This window comes from Myxocyprinus asiaticus, chromosome 35 (assembly GCF_019703515.2).
Source record: "Myxocyprinus asiaticus isolate MX2 ecotype Aquarium Trade chromosome 35, UBuf_Myxa_2, whole genome shotgun sequence".
Lineage (NCBI taxonomy): Eukaryota > Metazoa > Chordata > Actinopteri > Cypriniformes > Catostomidae > Myxocyprinus > Myxocyprinus asiaticus.
Window position 1 is genome coordinate 33,078,191 of NC_059378.1, and position 22,843 is coordinate 33,101,033.

Sequence of the window (22,843 nt, forward strand, 5' to 3'; positions counted from 1 at the left end):
ATAGGGGGAACCACTTACCTGTCACTCACGAGCAACTGCTTTGCATTATTAACTGTCCCTTGAGCTGCTAATTAGGTGTTAACAATCACAGTATGACTATCAGTATGTCAGACTACTTTGTTAGTATCAAGTGAATGAATCTCTCACACACAAACAAATAGGAGTAATTAATTAGTACCAAACTAGCAACCACTAACATAACACTTGCAATACTTCACAACCACAACCGACCTTATGCCTTAGCAGTTTGAACTTCCTGAGGAAAAGGAAGCCAAGAGGGGAAACCTTTGGCTACTCTAAAATATTTAGGAGTTATTTGCAAGAATATTGGAGGAAGCCAACAATTATCACGCCTCACACGGGGCACCAGTTATTATGTAGGTGCTACTGGTTGTTTAGATCAGTTTTACTATCAGAAATAATTAATAATGAATATTTATTAATTATGAATTAATATTTAAATTAAATAATATAATTTAACTCATTAAATTCTATCCTCGGGGCACCACTCATTGACAAGAGAAAATGATAGCAAGTTACTGATCGAATCTCAAAAAAAATCTACCCTGAAGGTTGAGTATTTTAATTACTAATCAAAATAATCAAAAGGGGAGGAACTAGTTAAATTATTGCCATACAAATCTAATAGTAATCTAATTACAGTTAGTTTCTAACACCAATAAAATAACAGTATGCTGAGGTAACATGGGAGTTCTTGAGGTGGCAGAGGCTGGCTTCAACACAATATTCAAACAAAACAACCAGAAGTACTTATTATAATATAACAAAATTTATTATAATCAAGCAGTAATGAACACAGCCAATACTATCTGAATATAACCAAAACATAACAAGGAAATCCTAAACTAACAGTGGAGCTATATGCTAGAGTGTGGGTATGTGTATGTGTCTAGATGCAGTAACAAAAGAATGACTAGATCCAAAATGGAGGACTAGATCCAAAATGGAGGATTAGATCCACAACGGAGGACTAGATCCAAAATGGAGGATTAGGTCCAAAAACGGAGGATTAGATCCAAAATGGAGTACTCGATCCAAAATGGAGAGTTAGATCCAAAATGAAGGACTCGATCCAAAATGGAGGACTAGGTCATTTGAGGGTGGAAGGAAAGGGGAAAAGGAAAGATGGCTGGATCAGTTCCAGAGCAGTGGAGTTGATACCACGTGAGGGTGGAAATGAGCGGACACACAAAGGAACTGACGAAACAGGCAGGAGAATTTGATACACCAGCCTGTGTCGGACATAAATCGCGGTGCCGCTCACTCAGTGAATATCAGTGAGAGAGAGAGAGAATGAGGGAGAGGGAGAGAGAGAGGGAGAGAGCAAAAAGGTGCATGCAATCTAATTGAGGGTAACCACTCGTAACAGCGAGACTGAATTACTAGTTCAGATCACTCAACAAATCAAACTTCACCCAAAAATAAAAATCTCCCAACTCAAAACAGCAAACAGCGAGCAGAGTTCAACATACAAAATATACTCAAAACATCAGCATTTAGAATCAAACATAACATTTAGTTGCACAAGAAAATCACAGTTTCTAAACTAAATCTGCCCAGATATCAAGTTTTACTTGGGAAATCCTGTGGTGTTGAGCAGTCAGGAGAAACGGTCTGGGTGGTCCTTTGTTTCACATTCGTCAGCGAAAAGGTGCGTCTCTGCTTTATTCCTCGGATCCAGTGGTGGAGAAGAATGCAGGAGGTAGTCAACGTTGACAGAAAAAGAGGGAGAAGGGAAGCTGGTCACCTTTCTGGTTTTCAAAATAAATTCACTGTTGTCTTGCAGTGAAACTGAACCGGTTATTATATGTATACTAGAAGACTTGAACAAAGATAAGTTAATCTTACTCTACCGTGGCCAATTGGTGAGGTTAGGAAAAATGTGGTCTCTTTTTTCTTAGTCCAAAAAGGAGGGAAAACTCCTTCAGTATGTGCACAATACAGATATCTCTTAACAGCCAGCCGGAGCTTAGCACAGAGAGAGTGAACTACATCTGTCCGCTGGTTTTATTGTCAAAATGACGTCATCAGTCATAGGCCGCTTTCGACCAATGGCGTTTGAGACTGGGTCCATGGGCGGGACTTCCCATCCAGTTGTGAAATTGTGAAGGATCCTGGGAAAATGAGTTCAATGTCTCCCCTTTGATCATAGAACAAAGGAGCATGCGGTCTCAGCTGCCATTTTGAGTGGGCCAAGGCCCTACAACAACGTTGTTGTAGAACTTGAGTGTTGCGTGTAGCTGGTAAGTGCATAACAGTTACAAACTTGTAGCCGGACTAAAATATTTGCCGAACAAAAAAATCACTCCTTTAGAAGTGATGTCATAAGAGAATGTAAGTTGCTATGATGTCATAGGAGAGTATAATGCCATAGTATATTTTTTAAGTTCCTTTGATGTCATACAAGAATGTAATGCCATAGCAGAGTCTTTTTAAATTCCTCTGTTGTCACAGGAGAATGTAATGCTATAGTGGAAACTGTATAAGTTCCTATGACATAATAGGAGTCCATTCTCTTATGACATAATAGGATCATAATAAAAGTTCCTATTTATCATAAGAGAATGTAATGCCATAAGGCATTTTCCCATTCCAGGAACTTAAGCCTATTTTAGGTACTTTTATCTGGAACTAGAACTTTTTGTCATTTTTGCACGAGGAACTATAGTTCCTCTTGGCTGTTGAGAGGGACTTTATAGGGACTTTTAGCTCCAACTCCAGGGTAGGAACTTCTACCCCAGAAGAGGGACTGTGGAAGGTGCTGCACCATGTGATTAGTCAAACACATACACTCAGTTAGCACTTTATTATGAATACTATGGTCCTAATAAAGTGCCCAACATGGTTTTCTACTGTTGTAGCCCATTCACCTCAAGGTTCAACGTGTTGTGTATTCTGAGATGCTATTCTGTTCACTACAATTGTAGAGTGGTTATCTGAGTTACTGTAGCCTTTCTGTCAGCTCGAACCGGTCTGGCCATTCTTTGTTGACCTCTCTAATCAACAAGGGATATCAGTACGCAGAACTGCCACTCACTGGATGTTTTTAGTTTTTGGCACCATTCTGAATAAACTCTAGAAACTGTTGTACGTGAAACAGAGATCAGCAGTTACAAAAATAATCAAACCAGCCTGTCTGGCACCAACAAGCATGCCACTGAGATTTTCCCTCATTCTGATGGTTGATGTGAACATTAACTGAAGATCCTGAACTGTATCTGCATGATTTTACGCATTGCACTGCTGCCACACAATTGGCTGATTAGATAATCATATGAATAATTAGGTATGCAGATGTTGCTTATAAAGTTTTCAGTGAGTATATAATGCTTAAAACATTATTAAAACTGCGGGTCTGCCCATTTCCATCATTGAACTCTGCTGCTCAAAAGATCCTGGAAACGTAGTTGCCTGCGGTGTGATGTCGTTAATTTTATCTATAGAAAAGACAGCTCAGTGATTTTTACAGGAGAGATATTTAGGAGGAGGGCTGGCACAAGCCTTGAACACCTCCAATGCTCTGTATATAGCATCTTCTCCCGTACTGTTCGCCGGTGATGACCTGAGCCCTGAGATCGATGTGTATGGTTCTATAACGTTTGGTGGTGCTGATGAAGAGGGTGTGGCTATATTGCTGTAGGCCTCTGGTGCTAAGACCTGGTCACACTCAGTTAACGTGCAGGGTGTCGGTATTTCCCCACAGGTAGTGGAAAACATTTTGGTTACTGATGTAACCTCTGTTCCCTGATTGAGGGAATGAGACGTTGTGTTGATGTAGTGATACTAGGGGTTCAATCTTGAGAGCCCCGATCACCTTTGCTTAAAATAGAAAAGGCCAATGAAAATTGGCGAGTGGAATTTGCATGCCACTCTCCGCCCCGGACATACGGGTATAAAAGGAGATGGTGTGCATCACTCATTCAGATTTATGCTGAGGAGCTGATAGAGAGTCCCGGCCATGTAAGTGGCCAGTTCAGTGCCGCGGCAGGAGGGACACAACATCTCGTTCCCTCCATCAGGGAACAGAGGATACATCAGTAACCAACACTAGGGGTTCCTATAGGAAATGCCGCAGGCACTGAACTGTGTCACGAGGCATGGAAGAGTGGACATGGGCAAGCTGCTGCGTGCCTCGCAACGAGAGCTCAACCATGTCATGACCTTCCAGTGAGTTAGGTAAGGCGTCTCCCTAGTCCCGTTAAGGGGAGAGAGGGCACTAACCCAAGTAGGCTACCGGCGGTGCCTTTCTTAATTTTCTGTTAAGCAATCTCCTGCAGAGCACTTTCTAGAATAGTGCTGGGAAGTGCTCTTCCCTCTCCAGGAAGGAGAGTACTACGGAGACCACATCCTGCATACCTCACATGGACTTACCAACGGGGAAGTACACATATGGAATGATACCACAGCAGGACCCTATCTACAGAGAGGGTACGCAGCACAGTGGCCAAGACAGAGAAAGCTCTGACGAGGGTAAACACAGGTTTCACCTAAGGGGGAAACCGAACAGTGGAAACTCATCATATGGGATTACCAAAGGGGAATCACCATGCATGGAGCACTGAGCCCAAGCACACAGGCTCACCTAAAAAGGAGAATACTATGAGTACTAGGCCTGGTGGCATTACTCCTCCACCGAGTTCGTCACCAGACAGTGCTAAAGAATTAAAGAGTCTGGAGTTCACCGGTACGGGGAACTGTTGTGGACAAAAAGTGCACATTATCACCTTTGAATAAAAGGGAAAGGTGCAATGCAAGCGATACACCCAAACGGCCGCCCGGTCTACCTGCTGTTACCGCGTAACACTCAGGTCGAAACTGGGTCTATGCGTAGGTTATAAAACCTTGCAAAGGTATTGGGCGTAGCCCAACCCACAGCTTTTCATATGTCTGCTAGAGAGGACCCCCTTGCCAGTGCCCAGGAGGATGCAACGCCTCTAGTGGAGTGCGCCCGGACTCCCAAGGGGCACGGCAAGTCCTGAGACTGGTATGCGAGAGAAATGGCATCCACAATCCAATGGGCCAACCTCTGCTTGGAGACAGCTTTCCCCTTCTGCTGTCCTCCAAAACAGACAAAGAGCTGCACTGAGCATCTAAAGGTCCAGATAGATGTGCAGGGCGTGAATTGGACACAGCAACGACATGGCCAGTTCTTCCTCCTCTGAAGGGAGCGCTTGCAGGTTCACCACCTGGTCCTGAAAAAGAGTGGTGGGAACTTTGGGCACGTAATCGGGCCGTGGTCTCAAAATCAAATGCTCCCATGTCCACATCCAGATTGCCCGCGGTGCTTGCCGACCCGGCCGGCTGAGCGTCAGCCCAGGACGGACTGGGTTGGGGAGCAGCCGTGGTGGCTCCTTTCTTCATGAAGAAGGAAGTGAGCTGCGACCGCAACATTCTCATGGGCATGTTCTCACAATGAGAACATAACCCTTCCACGAAAGCCTCCTCGCCATGCTGGTGCCCCAGACACTCGAGGCAGATTTCATGGGTGTCTGGAGGGGAGAGATAACGGCCACGTCCAGTAGCACAAACGCGGAAGCGTTTGCACGAGTGCTTTTAGAAGGAAATATACTCTTTCTAATATACTCTTTTAGCACCTGCAGGCTCAGGCTGCTGAAGCGCCCAGGGGAAACACAGCACTCAACCATGTGAGGGTGTCCACTGATATGCGGCGTAAGAATCCAGCAGCGTAGCAAATGGTGAGAGGACGAACACACAAGCATTTGGCTCTGAAGAAAAAATCTGAATGAGTGATGCACGCCATCTCCTTTTATACCCGTATGTCCAAGGCAGAGACTGGCATGCAAATTCCACTCGCCAATTTTCATTGGCCTTTTCTATTTTAAGCAAAGGTGATTGGGGCTCTCAAGATTGAACCCCTAGTGTCACTACATTGTCACAACGTCGACTGAGTGACAGACAGGGAACTGTACTATATATGCTTCTGAGACTAAAATGAACAAGGTTCACGGCCGAATGGCCCATCCCTGCACCTTAGCACTCTTGACTGGACGAAAGGTTCTTACTAAGCTGGTGTATACGTGTATTGCACCGCCCTGGACTGCTCTTTCCCGAGCTGCATGACCAGCTGGTGAATGCATGGCACTTGCAGTTCTCAGTGAGAACTTATTTCTCAGGTGCATTGGCCTTCACATCCTTGGACCGCGCTGAGTTTAGTGGATATTCACATCTTCCCCCAGTCAAAGAGGCAGTATCAGCACATTAATGACCCTCCTCTTCCACACTGCTGTGGAAAACTAAGTGGGTGCATCCATTTAAGCCATGTAGGCTCACATCCACGATTGCAGGTAAGGCCTACACTTCTAGTGGTTGAGACTGTTGTGGCTCTGCACACCATGGTGGTGCTGCAGGCCTACCAGACAGATCTGCTAAAGGACTTGGATGAAATTTTCCAGACCCCGAGTCCCTCCAAGTGCTGCGTTGTGCCACAGATTTTCCGCTCCAGCCTGGTGTCTGTTGTATGCCACATCTGGGTTAATTTGTCAAATCTGAGTTTCAGAGACAAAAACATCGTGTTTGATGCCCGATGTGCCAAGTCAAGTAATTTTTATTTGTATAGCGCTTTTCAGATTTGTATTTGCATAGCGCTTTTCACATCACACATCGTTTCAAAGCAGCTTTACAGAAAATTATGCTATAACAGAAAATGTCTTATGCCTGTGTAAAAAGTAAGTGGAATGAGGAAGCGGGTGAAGGCGAATCCAACTCAAAGTTACTTTTATTCTTCACACATTAAACACGTTCACTTGACTGCGTAACGGTACAAGCTTCACACAACACTCAATACGATATATACAGTGGCAGTGGCAGCTTCCAACACACTTGTTGTTTCAGCTGGGTTCTCTCTCTCTCACTCTGAGGTCTGGCCCCTTTTATTTTCCCCGTCTCTCACAGTGAACAAAGAAACAGCAATTACCAGCAATTCATCTCAGGTGAAAACCCTTACTGCTTCCTCTCTCCCCCAGACGAATGCACAACCACGCCCTCACCTCCGCAGCATGAACCAAGCCGATGCAGTGTGTCATGACAACTTTTGTTGCAAACAGCTCTTGTGCTTTTACACTAGCAGCGTTTCTGCTACAGAAACTGCTGTGCTCTCTACAGAAAGTAAAATTATAAAATGGTTATAAGGAGTGAGATATAGAAAGTAATATAAACTTGATCTTCATGAAATCCTATTTACACAGTGCTGGTGTAATGTAATGTAGTCTTTTAAGATTATTTCATGTAGTGACAGCCAAAACAATAAGCGCTGCTCATTTTAAATACCATTATTTAGTGGAATAGGGAGGGGGAGGACGATGACCCAGAATGTTACTTTATAACAGAGAATGGTGAACACTTGGTTTGGCTCGATCACTCTTCCCTATCTGTCACTCACTCGATGTTGTGTTGATGTAGTGACACTAGGGGTCACTCTTGGGAGCCCGAGACACCTCTGGTCTTTGATAAAAGGCCAATGAAAATTGGCGAGTGGTATTTGCATGCTACTCCCCCGGACATACGGGTATAAAAGGAGCTGGTATGCAACCACTCATTCAGATTTTCTTTTCGGAGCCGAACGGTCATGCTCGTTGAGCTGAATTCTACTGTTCATTCACCTCTGCTGGATCTGACGGCGCATTTCAGCGGCTTCTCCCTCCTCTGCACTGGTGCATTGCAGAGAATGCCCCTGGGCGCTTCGGCAGAAAACAAGAGAGTATATTTTCTGAAAGAGCTTTTTTCCTCTAAAAGAGTATATATTTCTCTAAAAGAGCGGTACACATGGAACGTCTTTTTAAAGACGTGTCTTTTTAAAGATGCCTTTCCGGTTGTGTTTTATTCCTGGTTGCAGTCGTTATCTTTCAACTTCGGATGGTCATGATCGCTATCTTTCATGTCTGGGCACGACCCACACGGAGGCAGCGTTTGTGGATGGTTCATGTTCTCATTGTGAGAACATGACCATGGCAATGTTGCGGTTCTTACGAAAGCAAGCCACTCCAGCAGCTCCCCGCCTCGGTCCTTCTACCTACGGGTATGAGGCCAGCGCGGCTAGCACTGGGGGCGATTTGGGGACCCCAATGGGATCGTCTCCGCCGGGTATCCCCCCGTGGACCTCCCATTCCCCAGCACGCTCGTCTGCCCCAGTCGGGCTTCCGGATGAGTTCCCCAGCCGGCTCGTCTCACGGCGAGTCTAGCTTCTTGTTCGGAGCCCGCGAAGATGATGAGCTCTCGAGCGCAGCATCGGAGAGCAGGCTTGTCCAGTCGGACGCAGAAGCCTCAGCTGGGCTTCCCCCCTCGGGGACGATTGCCCAGTCACAGGCCGATGCCGAAATGACGGACATGCTTTCCTGGGTGGAGTAGAACTCTCCGCTCTCCCCTGAACCCTCACAGCTTGATGATTGGTTCCTGGGCTCGCGGCGCCGCTCAAAGCAGCCACGCCCCGCTCCAGTGCCATTCTTCCGGGAAGTGCACGAGGAGCTGACAAAATTGTGGAAGACACCTTTTACTGCCCGGCCCCGATTCCACAGTTCCCCCGCTCTCACCACCCTCGATGGCGGGGTCGGCCAGGGGCTATACAGCGATTTCCCTGGTGGATAAGGTGCTCGCGATGCACCTATGCCTGCAGAGCGCCGCCACCTGGCGCAGACGCCCTAAGCTCCCGTCCAAGCCCTGTAGGATCACATCGTCCCTGATGGCTAAAGCCTACAGCGCTGCTGGACAAGCCGCCTCTGCCCTGCATGCCATGGCTCTCCTGCAGGTCCACCAAGCCAAGGCACAAGGGTAGTTCCGCCCCAGATTTGATGCAGGAACTGCACTCAGCGACCGACCTCACTCTCCGAGTGACGATGGTCAAGGCACGGTCTCTCGGGCAGATGATGGCCACAATAGTGGTCCAGGAGCACCACCTTTGGCTCAACCTGGTCGAAATGAGTGAGGCCGACAAGACACGGTCCCTTGCTGCCCCCATTTCCCAGGCTGGCCTATTCGGCGACACTGTCGAGGACTTTGCCCAGCAGTTCTCGGTGGTGAAGCAGCAGACGGAGGCAATCCGGCACATCCTGCCCCGGCGCGGCTCAAGATTCCGCACCCCGTCTGCTCGTCGCCAAGGGCATCCCCCTGCGGTGACTGCACAGGCTCCACCGCAGCCCACCCCTTCGGCCTGGCCCCGGCGTGGAGCCCACCGCAGGAAGCAGACGCCACCCGTCTCACAGCTGTCGCCTAAGAACCCACGGAGGTCATCAAAGTGCCCCTGAGACGGGCGACCCAGAGACGAAGGAACCCACTCACCTGGAGCTGGTAAAAAGACCACTCCATCCCCCAGTGGAGGGCCGGGCGGAAAATCTTTTGTTGCCTTTTTGTTTGATTTCACCGCATGCCCAAGTGGCTGCGGTACCCAACAATTCAGCAAAAGAGTGGCTTCCTTCCTCCCTGGTTCACATACCCGGTGTGCGCGGTTGTCACCATGACTACTGTCCACGGGTTTTATCTTGCAGGATTGGCGCTCCAGCGGTGGTCTTTCCGCCCCTGAGCACCCAGCTGTGGGACACAGCTGCCCCCGATGTGGCAGTCTCTACGGGTTACAAGGACAGGCCTCTTCCTCACCCATCCCAGGCTGTTCTGGGGGTGGTCACAAGGAGCCAGATAAGTGCTTCAATGTCCCTAGACTCAGCACGGCCACAACATGGTGTGGCACCACGAGCTTTGCCCTGCCGCGAGGCCCCAGTTGCCGGTACGTCCGACGACGTTGTCCCCTTGGTCCCCCTTGCGCGGAACTTGGACACGTGGCTTGCGCTTTCCAATCCGTCGTGATGGCTGATCAGGACCGTCCGACTCGGCTATGCGATTCAGTTCGCCAGGCGCCTGCCCAGGTTCAGCGGAATTCACTTCACCTTGGTCAAGAGCGAAAACGCTGCTACCTTGCGCACAGAGATAGAACCTGTCCCTCCAGCCGAGATGAAGAAGGGGTTTTACAGCCCCTACTTCATCATACCGAAAAAAGGCGGTGGGTTGCGGCCAATCTTGGACCTGCGAGTACTGAACCGGGCCTTACATAGACTCCCGTTCAATATACTGACACAAAAACGCATTCTGGCGAGTGTCCGGCGTCAAGATTGGTTCGCGGCGGTAGACCTGAAGGATGCGTACTTCCACGTCTCAATCCTTCCTCGACCCTTCCTGTGGTTTGCATTTGAGGGTCAGGCATATCAGTACAAAGTCCTCCCTTTCGGCCTGTCTCTGTGTCCTCGCGTCTTCATGAAGGTTGCAGAGGCTGCCCTTGCCCCATTAAGGCAGGTGGGCATTCGCATTCTCAACTAGCTTGACGACTGGCTAATCCTAGCTCACTCTCGAGACATGTTGTGCGCACACAGGGACCTGGTGCTCTCACACCTCAGCCGACTAGGGCTTCGGGTCAACTGGGAAAAGAGCAAGCTCCTCCCGGTTCAGAGCATCTCTTTTCTCGGTTTGGAGTTGGACTCAGTCTCCTTGACGGCGCGCCTTACGAACGAGCGCGCCCAGTCGGTGCTGGCCTGTTTGAAGGCATTCAAACAGAAAACAGCGATTCCACTGAAAATTTTTCAGAGGCTCCTGGGGCAAATGGCATCCATTGGCTCCAGACTCGAGTCCCGAGATGGGCATGGCACCATGGGACACATGGCGTGGTCATCATGCCGGTCTGTCATCGTCTTTTCAGCCCTTGGACCGACCTCTCGTTTCTACGGGCAGATGTTCCTCTAGAACTGGTCTCCAGGCATGTCGTGGTCATGACAGATGCCTCCAAAATGGGCTGGGGTGCTGTTTGCAATGGGCACGCAGCCGCCGGCCTGTGGACGGGCCCGCAACTGCATTGGCACATCAACTGCATCGAGTTGTTGACAATTCTGCTCGCCCTGTGGAGGTCTCGACCATTGATCCAGGGCAAGCACGTTTTAGTTTGGACAGACAACACGGCAATGGTAGCATATGTCAACCACCAAGGCGGTCTGCACTCTCATTGTATGTCACAACTCGCCCGCTGTCTCCTCCTCTGGAGTCAGCAGCATTTCAAGTCGCAGCGAGCCACTCACATCCCGGGCAACCTCAACACTACAGCGGACGCACTGTCATGGCAGGTTACCCTCAGGGGAGAGTGGAGACTCCACCCTCAGGTGGACCTGTTCGCCTCCCAAGAATCCTCCCACTGCCCGGTCTGGTACACCCTCACCGAGGTTCCCCTCGGCATAGACGCGCTGGCACACAGCTGGTCCCCTGGCCTATGCAAATATGCGTTTCCCCCAGTGAGCCAACTTGCACAGACCCTGTGCAAGGTCAGGGAGGATGAGGAGCAGGTCATCTTGGTAGCACCCTTCTGGCCCACCCAGACGTGGTACTTGGACCTCACGCTCCTCGCCACAGACCCCCCCCCCCCCCGGCAAATTCCCTAAGGAAGGACCTTCTTTCTCAGGGACGGGGCACCCTCTGGCACCCGTGACCATACCTCTGGAATCTCCATGTCTGGCCCCCGGACGGGACGCAGAAGACCTAAGCGGTCTACCACCTGCGGTGGTACACACGATCACTCAGGCTAGGGCCCCCTCTACGAGGCACCTGTATGCCTTTAAGTGGCATCTGTTCGCTAAGTGGTGTTCTTCCCGACGGGAAGACCCCCAAAGATGAGCAGTCGGATCAGTGCTTTCCTTCCTGCAGGAGAGGTTGGAAGGGAGGCTGTCCCCTTCCACCTTGAAGGTGTACATTGCCGCCATAGCAGCACACCACGACGCAGTCGACGGTAAGTCCTTAGGGAAGCACGACCTGATCATCAGGTTCCTAAGAAGCGCCAGGAGGCTGAATCCCTCCAGACCGCACCTCGTTCCCTCATGGGACCTCTCTGTAGATCTTCAGGATCTATAGAGAGCCCCCTTTGAGCCTTTACAGTCAGCCAAGCTTAAGGCACTCTCCTTGAAGACTGCCCTCCTGACTGCACTCACTTCCATCAAGAGGGTAGGAGACCTGCAAGCATTCTCTGTCAGCGAAATGTGCCTGGAGTTCGGTCCGGGTTATTCTCACGTGATCCTGAGACCCCGACCGGGCTATGTGCCCAAGGTTCCCACCACCCCTTTTAGGGACCAGGTGGTGAACCTGCAAGCGCTGCCCCAGGAAGAGGCAGACCCAGTCCTGTTGTTGCTGTGTCCGGTGTGTGCTTTATGCATCTATTTGGATCGCACGCAGAGCTTTAGGATCTCTGAGCAGCTCTTTGTCTGCTTTGGTGCACAGCGGAAAGGAAGCGCTGTCTCCAACAGAGGATTGCCCACTGGCTCGTTGACGCCATAACTATGGCATATCACACCCAGGACATGCCGCCCCCGGTAGGGCTATGAGCCCATTCTACCAGGGGTGTAGCGGCTTCCTGGGCCCTGGCCAGGGGTGCCTCTCTAACAGACTGTGGCAGCAGGGGTGTGGTCAAGCATCTCTCCGGAGAGAGAGAAAGCGGTAAGGGCGCTTACACCTGAGTTAAATTATGTCTAACACCAGTCTCTAATTTCAGTGAGCACAGGGAGAGCGGCATAAATAGAGCCACATAGCAGTTAGACGGGAGAGAGAGCCTGGGCACGGACTGTGAAATCAAAAGTTATTATTATTACAAAGTTGAGAGTGTATTTTGTAAGATAGTTTGTGGATGTTTTTAAGACTGTTTTATCACACAACGTAAAGCCCTGAGAGTGTGCATGTGCTGCAGTGAGGAAAATAAAAACGCCTACCTGAACCAGGAAATCTGCTTCTCGCCTCCTCCTTACATTGAGAAGTGTTACACTGGTGCCGAAACCCGGGAATTGAAGTTTGGTTGAGGATGGATGGAAGTAGCCCCGTAGAGTCCTCCCAGTTGGTTGAGATCCTCCACACCCTCGCTGGCCTACATCGGAGCCACCAGCAATCCCTGCTTGAGCTCCAGCAAGATCAAGACCGCCGGTTTGTGGAGCTCATGCGCACTCAAGCAGAGGACCGACAGGCGATCTGGAGCCTTCTCAGCCAGGAGGCATCCCCAGCCACGACCCCAGACACCCACACGCCGTTACCTCCGCCTGCGTTACAAAAGATGGGGGCGGTGGACGACCCAGAGGCGTTCCTGGATCTCTTTGAACGCACCGCCGAGATCTGGGGCTGGCCGCTCGACCAGTGGGCGGCCCGACTCATACCTCTACTGTTGGGGAATCACAACTCGCGGCTCAACAACTACCAGCGATGAGCCTCCTGGCCTATGGAGACTTCCTGCAATGGGTTGATCGGAGTCCGGAAGAAAGTCGTCAGCTCTTCCGGAGCCTGAAGTTGGAGAACTCTGACCACCTGTTTGCCTTCGCCCAACGGCTCCGCGACGCCTGCCGAAGATGGTTGCTAGCGGGGGACCACGGCGTCGACGGGATCATCGACCAGGTGGTACTGGAGCAATTAGTACATCAACTGTCAAAAGGAACGGCGGGGTGGGTCCAGTGCCACCACCCGGCGTCGCTGGAGGAAGCTATCTGGCTTGCGGAGGACCACATGGCGGCGATCCCGAGGGCGGAAGAGCCCTCCCTCTCTCTCTCTCTTCCCCCTGTCTCATTCCCCTCCCCTATCTCCTCTCATTCTGCTCTCTCTCCAGGTCCCGTTCCTGCCCCACACAGACGAGGAGGACTTCAGCCACGGAGACCAGTTCCCCGGGTGTGGGAGACGACACCTTCCCCTATTCCAATGCCCTGCCGCTCTCCCCCTCAGGGGGGGGCACCCGCCGACGCAAGTGCGGGTGTAGCACCTGGGCCGGCCTGCTGGAGGTGCAGAGACCCGGGCCACTTCCGAGATCAGTGCCCTCTGATGGAGCTGGGGACGGTGGTGTGGGTCTCTGACCTCCCACAGGCTGCCCCCGACCGGGCCGGAGCGTACCGGATACCGGTAAGTGTCAAGGGGGGTACTCACCAAGTGTTGGTGGACACTGGGTGTAATCAAACCACTAGTCACAAATAAAACGGTGAAGGTGAAATGTGTACACGGGGATATTCACAAGTATCCGGTGGTGACCCTGACGATTAAATTCTGGGGGAAAAAGCATAGAGTGGAGGCCGCGGTTAGTTCCCGCCTCACCCATCCGCTGATTTTGGGGACTGATTGGCCTGACTTTAGAGCTTTATTAAAGGGAATTTGCACGGATGGGTCCTGTATGAAGTTAGGGAGATGTACAATGTGCGATGCTTTGGCAGGGGAGGCGGAGCCGGGGCCGTCCTCGACAGCTCCACGTCATAATGACGAGAGAGGGGGAGAGGCTGCAGCCCCTCCCCTTCTCAGGGAATTCCCTGAGGGGGATTTCCCTTTGGAGCAGTCACGAGACGAAACCCTCAAACATGCCTTTGATCAAGTGAGAGTCATCGATGGTCAACGACTCCAGCCTGACATCGCCCTTTCATACCCCTATTTTGCAATTATAAATGAGCGGTTGTATAGAGTGACACAGGACACTCGGACCACAGAGGATACAACCCAACTTTTGATTCCAAGGAGCCGTCGGGAAATGGTATTCCAGGCAGCTCATTATAATCCCATGGCAGGTCACTGAGGAGAATGGAAGACACTGAACCGTCTAATAGCCCGTTTCTATTGGCCGGGCATTGGCGGTGATGTCCGCAGGTGATGTGCGGCATGCCACGAATGCCAGTTGGTTAACCCACCGGCCACCCCAAAAGCGTCATTGCACCCTCTCCCTCTGATCGAGGTCCCCTTTGAGAGAATTGGAATGGTCCTCGTCGGGCCATTAGAACGGTCAGCACGCAGACATCGCTTTGTATTGGTCCTAGTGGACAATGCAACGCGATATCCGGAAGCAGTGCCTCTTCGCAACATCTCAGCACGCAGTGTTGCGGAGGCACTCTTCAAACTAATCTCCCGGGTGGGGATTCCGAAAGAAATCCTCACCGATCAGGGCACAACGTTTATGTCACGGACACTACGCGAACTGTACGAGTTGTTAAATATTAAATCGATTCGCACCAGCGTATATCATCCTCAAACGGATGGCCTGGTGGAACGATTTAATAAAACCCTCAAAAACATGATTCATAAGTTTGTGCATGACGATGCTAGAAATTGGGATAAATGGCTCAACACCCTGTTATTTGCAGTATGAGAGGTCCCGCAAGCCTCCACTGGCTTCTCCCCATTCGAGCTGCTGTATGGGCGACGCCCACGCGATGTGCTTGATATATTGCGAGAGACCTGGGAGGAGGGACCTTCAAACAGCAAAAGTGAAATTCAGTACGTTCTTGATCTTAGAGCAAAACTCCACACTTTGGGACAGCTAACACAGGAGAATTTGCTCCAAGCTCAAGAACGACAGCGCCGACTGAATGACAGGGGAACTCAGCTAAGGGAATTTGCACCGGGAGATAAAGTGCTTGTATTACTTCCCACATTGAGCTCTAAATTACTCACCAAGTGGCAAGGACCCTTTGAGGTCACACGATGAGTGGGAGATCTCAATTATGAGGTTAAACAAACCGATAGAGGTGGCGCACGTCAAATATACCACCTTAATCTCCTGAAATTGTGGAGGGAGGCGGTTCCCATGACGTTGGCTACGGTAGTTCCCGAGAAGGCGGAGCTCGGACCGGAGGTGAGTTCAAAACATAAACAGTTCACCCCGGTCATTTGGGGAGACCACCTCTCACTGAGTCAACTCACAGAGGTTGCTAGGTTGCAACAGGAGTTTGCAGATGTGTTCTCCCCTCTACTGGGACGTACAAACCTCATCCATCACCACATCGAGACCGAGCCGGGGGTCGTGGTACGTAGCCGCCCCTATCGATTACCCGAACACAAGAAGAAAATCGTTTGGGAAGAATTGGATGCGATGCTTGATATGGGGGTAATAGAAGAGTCCCACAGCGATTGGTCCAGCCCAGTTGTTCTAGTGCCTAAGAGCGACGGGTCTGTGCGATTCTGTGTGGATTATAGAAAAGTCAATGTGGTGTCTAAATTTGATGCGTATCCAATGCCTCGCGTTGATGAGTTGCTCGATCGGTTGGGCACTGCTCGTTTTTATTTGACATTGGATTTAGTGAAGGGTTATTGGCAGATCCCCTTGACACCAATTTCCCGTGAGAAAACCGCCTTCTCCACACCGTTTGGATTACACCAATTTGTGACACTACCATTCGGTTTGTTTGGGGCCACAGCTATGTTTCAGCGTCTCATGGACCGAATCCTCAGACCGCATTCAGCTTACGCCGCTGCCTATTTAGATGACATCATCATTTACAGCAATGATGTAATAATGCGGCACATGCAACATCTGAGGGCGGTTCTGAGATCGCTGCACCGAGTGGGACTCACAGCGAATCCGAAGAAGTGCGTGATTGGACGGGTGGAGGTACGGTATCTGGGGTTCCACTTGGGCCACGGGCAGATGCGTCCCCAAATTGACAAGACAGCGGTGATTGCGACCTGCCCAAGACCCAAGACCAAAAAGGGGGGTGGGGGCCGTGCTCTCGTAGGTGGTGGAGGGGGAGGAGCGCCCAGTGCTGTACATTAGCCGTAAGCTCTCGTTGAGGGAAACTAAGTACAGCACCGTGGAAAAGGAGTGTCTTGCCATCAAGTGGGCGGTCCTCACTCTCCGATACTACCTGTTGGGGCAGGCCTTCACCCTCTGTTCCGATCACGCCCCACTCCAGTGGCTCCACCGCATGAAAGATACCAATGCCCGGATCACCCGTTGGTATCTAGCTCTTCAGCCATTTAAGTTCAAGGTGGTCCACAGACCGGAAGCGCAGATGGCTGTCGCCGATTTCCTTTCCAGGAATGGGGGGGGAGTGGTAGGCAGGCCGGTATGCTGCCCTGGCCTGAGTCGGGCAGTGGGGATATGTGGCAGCGGGGGCGTGATCAAGCATCTCTCCGGAGAAAGAGAAAGCGGTAAGGGCGCTTACACCTGAGTTAAATTATGTCTAACACCTGTCTCTAATTTCAGTGAGCATGGGGAGAGCGGCATAAATAGAGCCACACAGCAGTTAGACGGGAGAGAGAGCCTGGGCACGGACTGTGAAATCAAAAGTTATTATTATTACAAAGTTGAGAGTGTATTTTGTAAGCTAGTTTGTGGATGTTTTTAAGACTGTGTTATCACACAACGTAAAGCCCTGAGAGTGTGCATGTGCTGCAGTGAGGAAAATAAAAATGCCTACCTGAACCAGGAAATCTGCTTCTCGCCTCCTCCTTACACTGAGATGTGTTACACAGACATTTGCAGTGCAGCAGGCTGGGCAACACCCAACACCTTTGCAAGGTTCTACAACCTCCGGGTGGAACCGGATTCATCCCAGGTAATGGCACGCAATACAAGCAGATAAGCCCGGGATAGCCAGCTGGGTGTATCGCTTGCACATAGCGCCTTCCACCTCCTTTTGAGCTGAAGACATGTGCCGTTAATTCCCAGTAGTGTTCACAAGTTTTGTTCCCTGGTTGACTTCCTCCGAGCCCTGTGGCAGTCGAGTTTTCGGAGAGACTCGCTGCCGGCCTAGTACACGTGCTAACTAAGAGTCCTGTTCTGGAGAAGGTGCTCCGCATATGGCGGTTCCCTGTAAGGCTAACCCCATGCGATATATATCTTCCGCTAATTCGTTTCCCTGTTGGCAAACTGCATCTTCCTTGGGCAGAGCTCCTCTGCCCCAGTCTCCATGTTTGTAGTAACTCATCCTCCATTAGGCAGGATCTACCTTGAAGACTCTCCACATGGTTGGAAAGACCATGTGATGTATCCTTCCACTTAAATATCCCCCCCTCTCTTTGGGCAAGGTGTGGTCTGCACTGTGTTTCCCCCTTGGGAGGGACACCCCCCGACTAGACCTGGCAGCCCAGTCGGATAATCCCCCTTCTTTTTTAGGGAGTGAAAAAAAGAGAAGGGGAAAAAAGGCCATGACTGGGTTAAGCCTGTCTCTATCTCTTGGGTAGTCGAACCGGCTTGACAACTTAAATAATAATTTATTAAACAAAAACCAAAACAAAAACACACAACTAAAAACACAGCACAGCTGTCTGTAATTCTCTCTCTCCCGAACTGTCGTCCCCGGCCGCCTTTATCCCTCGCACGCCCCATCAGGCTGATTGGGGACCGGGTGTGTCTCATTCCAACCCGGCCCCGCCCTCCTCGGCTCCACACTGACATCTACAGGGAGAGATTGTAGCAGGTAGTTGAATTTTGGAATACAATTCATTTTAATAACATTAACCATCCCGATCATAGATAAATGTAATGAAGCCCACCTGCCCACATTGCTCAAAAACCTTTTTATAAAGGGTCAAAATTAACTCTAACTAAATCACACAAATTTTGCCCAAATAGTTAATGCCCTGTTTGGGCCACTGGAAGGTGCCTGGCTGAAAAGCCATTACCGGGCAGTATGCTGTCAGAGCCAAAACTTTGGATTTAGACCAATTGATTCTGTATCCTGATAACTTAGAAAAGGAATGAATAATTCTGTGGAGGCAAGGCATAGATCTAGTAGGGTCGGAGAAAAATAATAAAATATCATCTGCGTAAAGCAAAAGCTTATGCACCACATCTCCCACCACAAACCTGGAAAATCATCCTCTTTTCTTATTGTGGCTGCTAATGGTTCCAGGGCAAGACAGAACAATAATTTATTTTATCCAAAGTAAAATAATCTGAAATTAATCCATTTATTTGTAGCGCCGCTACAGGGTGTCTATAAAGTCACTTAATCCATCCAATAAAAGTATTCCCGAACCTGTATATTTCCAAAATCTTAAAAAGATAATCCCATTCTACCACATCAAATGCATTTTTGGCACCAAGTGAGGTGGCAGCGACCGGGGTCTGATCATTCACCACTGACCACATGATATTGATGAAATACCTAATAAATACCCCAAATAAACCCCACCTGATCAATATGTATAAGAGATGTCATAACTTAATCAGTTAGAATAAGGTCTAAAAAATTCAGCGGCAAAGCCATCTGGCCCCAGAGCCTTGCCTGTAGGCAAGGCCTAAATTACCTCGCCAAGCTCCTCCAAGGTTATCTGAGAATCAAAAATTTGTTTTGCTCAGTCGTCAGTTTAGTAAGTTCTAATGGATCCACAAAGTTTCTAATATCTTCATCAGTAGATAAAGATGTGGAACTATAGAGATCAAGATAGTATAATATCTGTATTTCAGTCAGGTCAATTCTCTGAGGCCATTAGATGACATTTGGCACTTTAGCTCTGCTTCGACCCTTTTAATATTCCCTTCCAATTCCATGAGTTTTTGTGCTTTGGATTTTTTGGTGAATGAGGCATACTGTATGATCCAGCCCCCATGAACCACCTTAAGTGCCTTCCAAGCCACACCCACAGAGTATACTGAGGACCAGTTGGTCTCCATATAAACATTGATTTCAGCCTTTAGCATTTGTTGGAATTCAGGATTTTGCAAAAGGGATACATTTAAGTGCCAACTATATGATTTATTTTTCTCCGTATGTGGCAACACCTCTTAACACACCAGGGTGTGATCTGAGACTAAAATGTTTCCAATTGAGCAATCAACAACAGATGAAATGAGGGACTTGGATATAAAAAAAAAATCTATTCTAGAGTAAATCTTAAGGACTGATGAAAAAATGTATAGTCCCTATCAGATGGGTTCAAAAGTCTCCAAATATCTGTAAGACAAATATTTTTACACATCCTGTGAAGTGTCAATGTTGCTCTAGGGGGCTTACACACATTTGCTTCACTATGATCAAGGACTGAGTCCATCAAAAGATTAAAGTCTCCTCCCAATATTATATCATGAGGGGTGCCAGCAGCTTGCAACATCCCTTCAAGATCTATAAAAAAGCCCTGATCATCAACATTAGGTGTGTAAATATTAGCCAAAATAAGACTTTGCCCCTGAATTTCTGCTAAAACAATAATGACTCTTCCTAATTTATCTTTAATCTGTTTGAAACATTTGAATTGTAGATGTTTATTTATCAGTGTAATTATTCCCCTGCTCTTACTTGAGCCAGCACTAAAGAAAACATGCCCACCCCATATCTTCCCAAATTTTTCAGCTTCCTGCGAGGAAAGATGCATTTCTTAAAGAAACACTATATCAAATATGTTTTGCTTTATAAGAGAAATAACCTTCCTTCTTTTTATGGGGTGCCCCAACCCATTCACATTCCACGTGGAGAGAGACAGTCCACTTATATAAACATTTGACATATTGACATATGAGAAAAATAGATTGTGTGTCAAAATCTAAATTATAAAGACAACATTCCAACATTAGTGCAACAAGCAAACCCCGAACTTCCCCCAGAACCAAACAGAAAAAAGAAAAACGTGCGCGACAGTGCCAACTGGCGTCCATCCCTCTAAACTCAAACAGTCCATGTACGCCAACGAGAGCCCCGCGAAACTTTTGCCATTGGAATGCTCAAGTCCGGTGTTTCAATACAAGTTTTGTGAGACAGAATTACACAACAAAAGATCATCTATAAAACAAACTCCAGCCAATAGGTGGAATAAACACAAAGAACGTGCAAATTCATCCATATAACTGTCCTGAAGGTGTGTTCCTCCACAAAACAAACTCCAGTCGCTAGCGGAACCAGCACAAAGAAAATAAAATAATAATAATAATAATAAAAAAAATAAAAAAATATATATATATATATATATATATATATATATATATATATAAAGAAAAAGGTGCTCAGTTGACAGTCAAGTGAATGTTCAGTGAGTAAGGGCCACTCGGCTGCAATGTGAGTACCATAAAATAACTTACTCCATTGACTTTATAAAGGACAATGCTTGGTGGGGACATGTGAATGTTTTACAGCCATCCTTAGCATCTATTCTCATTTTGGCCGGGAACATCAGTGCAAAAGCAACCATCCACTGATGTTAGAGTTTCTGCATTCCTTGAATCAATCACATTTTTCTCTTGTCGAATTCGAAGTCTGGGAACAAGAAAATAATGTGGTTTTTCCAAGAAAGCCTTCCTTTACTCCTCGCCTAACATAACATGAGATCTTTATCGGATGATCTCAGAAATTTGGCCAGAATTGATTGGGGCCTGTCTCCTTCTGTGGATCGCTGTGCTGGAACCCTGTGAGCTCGCTCGATTTCCAGCTTATGGCCTGTTATGTCGAGCAGACTTGGAAGGAGCCTGTCCAGGAATTCCACCATATTCTGACCCTCTGCTCTCTCAGGAATTACAACAATATGGACATTATTCCACCGACTATGATTCTCCATATCCTCCAACTTCTCCCAGACGTGCTCCAAATCCACCCTGGTCGCTAGCGGATTAGCAGCTAATTCCCTCTCCAATGACTCCAGATAATCCGTTTCTCGACATACCCCACTCTTGTAACCACCTCAGTGAATTTCGTCTCCATGGCAGTGATCGATCGACATATTACAGCAAGATCTTCCAAGTCAGCAATGACCTTCGTCAGCATTTCTGACAAGTTCAGCAATTCTCGCAGAATTTCCCACACTTCACCGGCCAAATCTGCTCCCTTGTCCACGGACTTGTCAGCGGTGTCAGCTTGAGCACGTAAGTGTCTTTTAATGTCTCCAGAACCCGAGGATTTTGAATTCTTTGGCATATTGTCTTCCTAGAACAGTCATGGAATAGGGTGTATTGAATCTCACTGGTTTCTGACAATAATAGTGTTAAAACTATCAAAGTGGGCAGAGCTCGCCGTTCACACGTCCGAACCTTGCATGGCATCACGTCCACAACCGGCTTGATCACTCTTAATAATATACATTTACTAAGCACTTTACTAGGAACATCTGTACTCCTACTTATTCATGTGATTGTCTTATATGCCAATCGTGTGGCAGCAGTGTAATGCATAAAATCATGCAGATACGGGTCACGGGCTTCAGTTAATTTTCACATCAACCATCAGAATGGGGAAAAGAATTTTATCTCAGTGATTTAGTCCGTGGCATGATTGTAAGTGCCAGACGGGCTGGTTTGAGTATTTCTGTAACTGCTGATCTCCTGGGATTTTCACGCACAACAGTCTCAAGAGTTTACTCAGAATGGGGCCAAAAATAAAAAAAAAAAACATCCACTACAGTTCTAAGGATGGAAATGCATTTTTGATAAGGGAGGTCAACAGAGAATGGCCAGACTGGTTTGAGCTGACAAAAAGGGTACAGGAACTCAGATAATCACTCTGTGCAATTGCAGTAAACAGAATAGCATCTCAGAATGCACAATACTTCGAACCTTGAGGTGGATGGGCTACACAAGGAGAAGACCATATTGGATATTGGATTACGAGCATAGTGTTCATAATAAAGTGTTAAGTGAGTGTAGCTTAATAATATAATCAGAAATATGTAATTAAACTATTTGTTCAAACACCAGCCATAAGTGCTGAGTACTTTCCTCAAAAATATTTACTAAAGATTTACTAAATAAAAATAAACTTACCAGATGAGGTAACTGCATCTCATGCTTTTTCCTTTGTTAATGAATCCTTATATAAAATTGAGGGTCACAGAGCACTTCATTTCTGTATAATCAGTCTTGTGTCAGCCATCGCCAATACAATAAGGTTATGACTTGTAGTATACTTAAGTTTTAAAAGATAAAACCGTATTGGCAAGGAACAGAAAAGTCCATAGAATGTTGGTTAATGGAGAAATATAACATTGGGGGAAATCAGGCTCATATCTAGCTAAACAGCATGAATATAATGCCAATATTAGTTATCTACATGTAGAACAAGTCATGTCATTACATTTGTAAACTAAGTAAATGTTGGTGGCCAATGTTTAAAGAAACTTATTTTTTATGAACTGT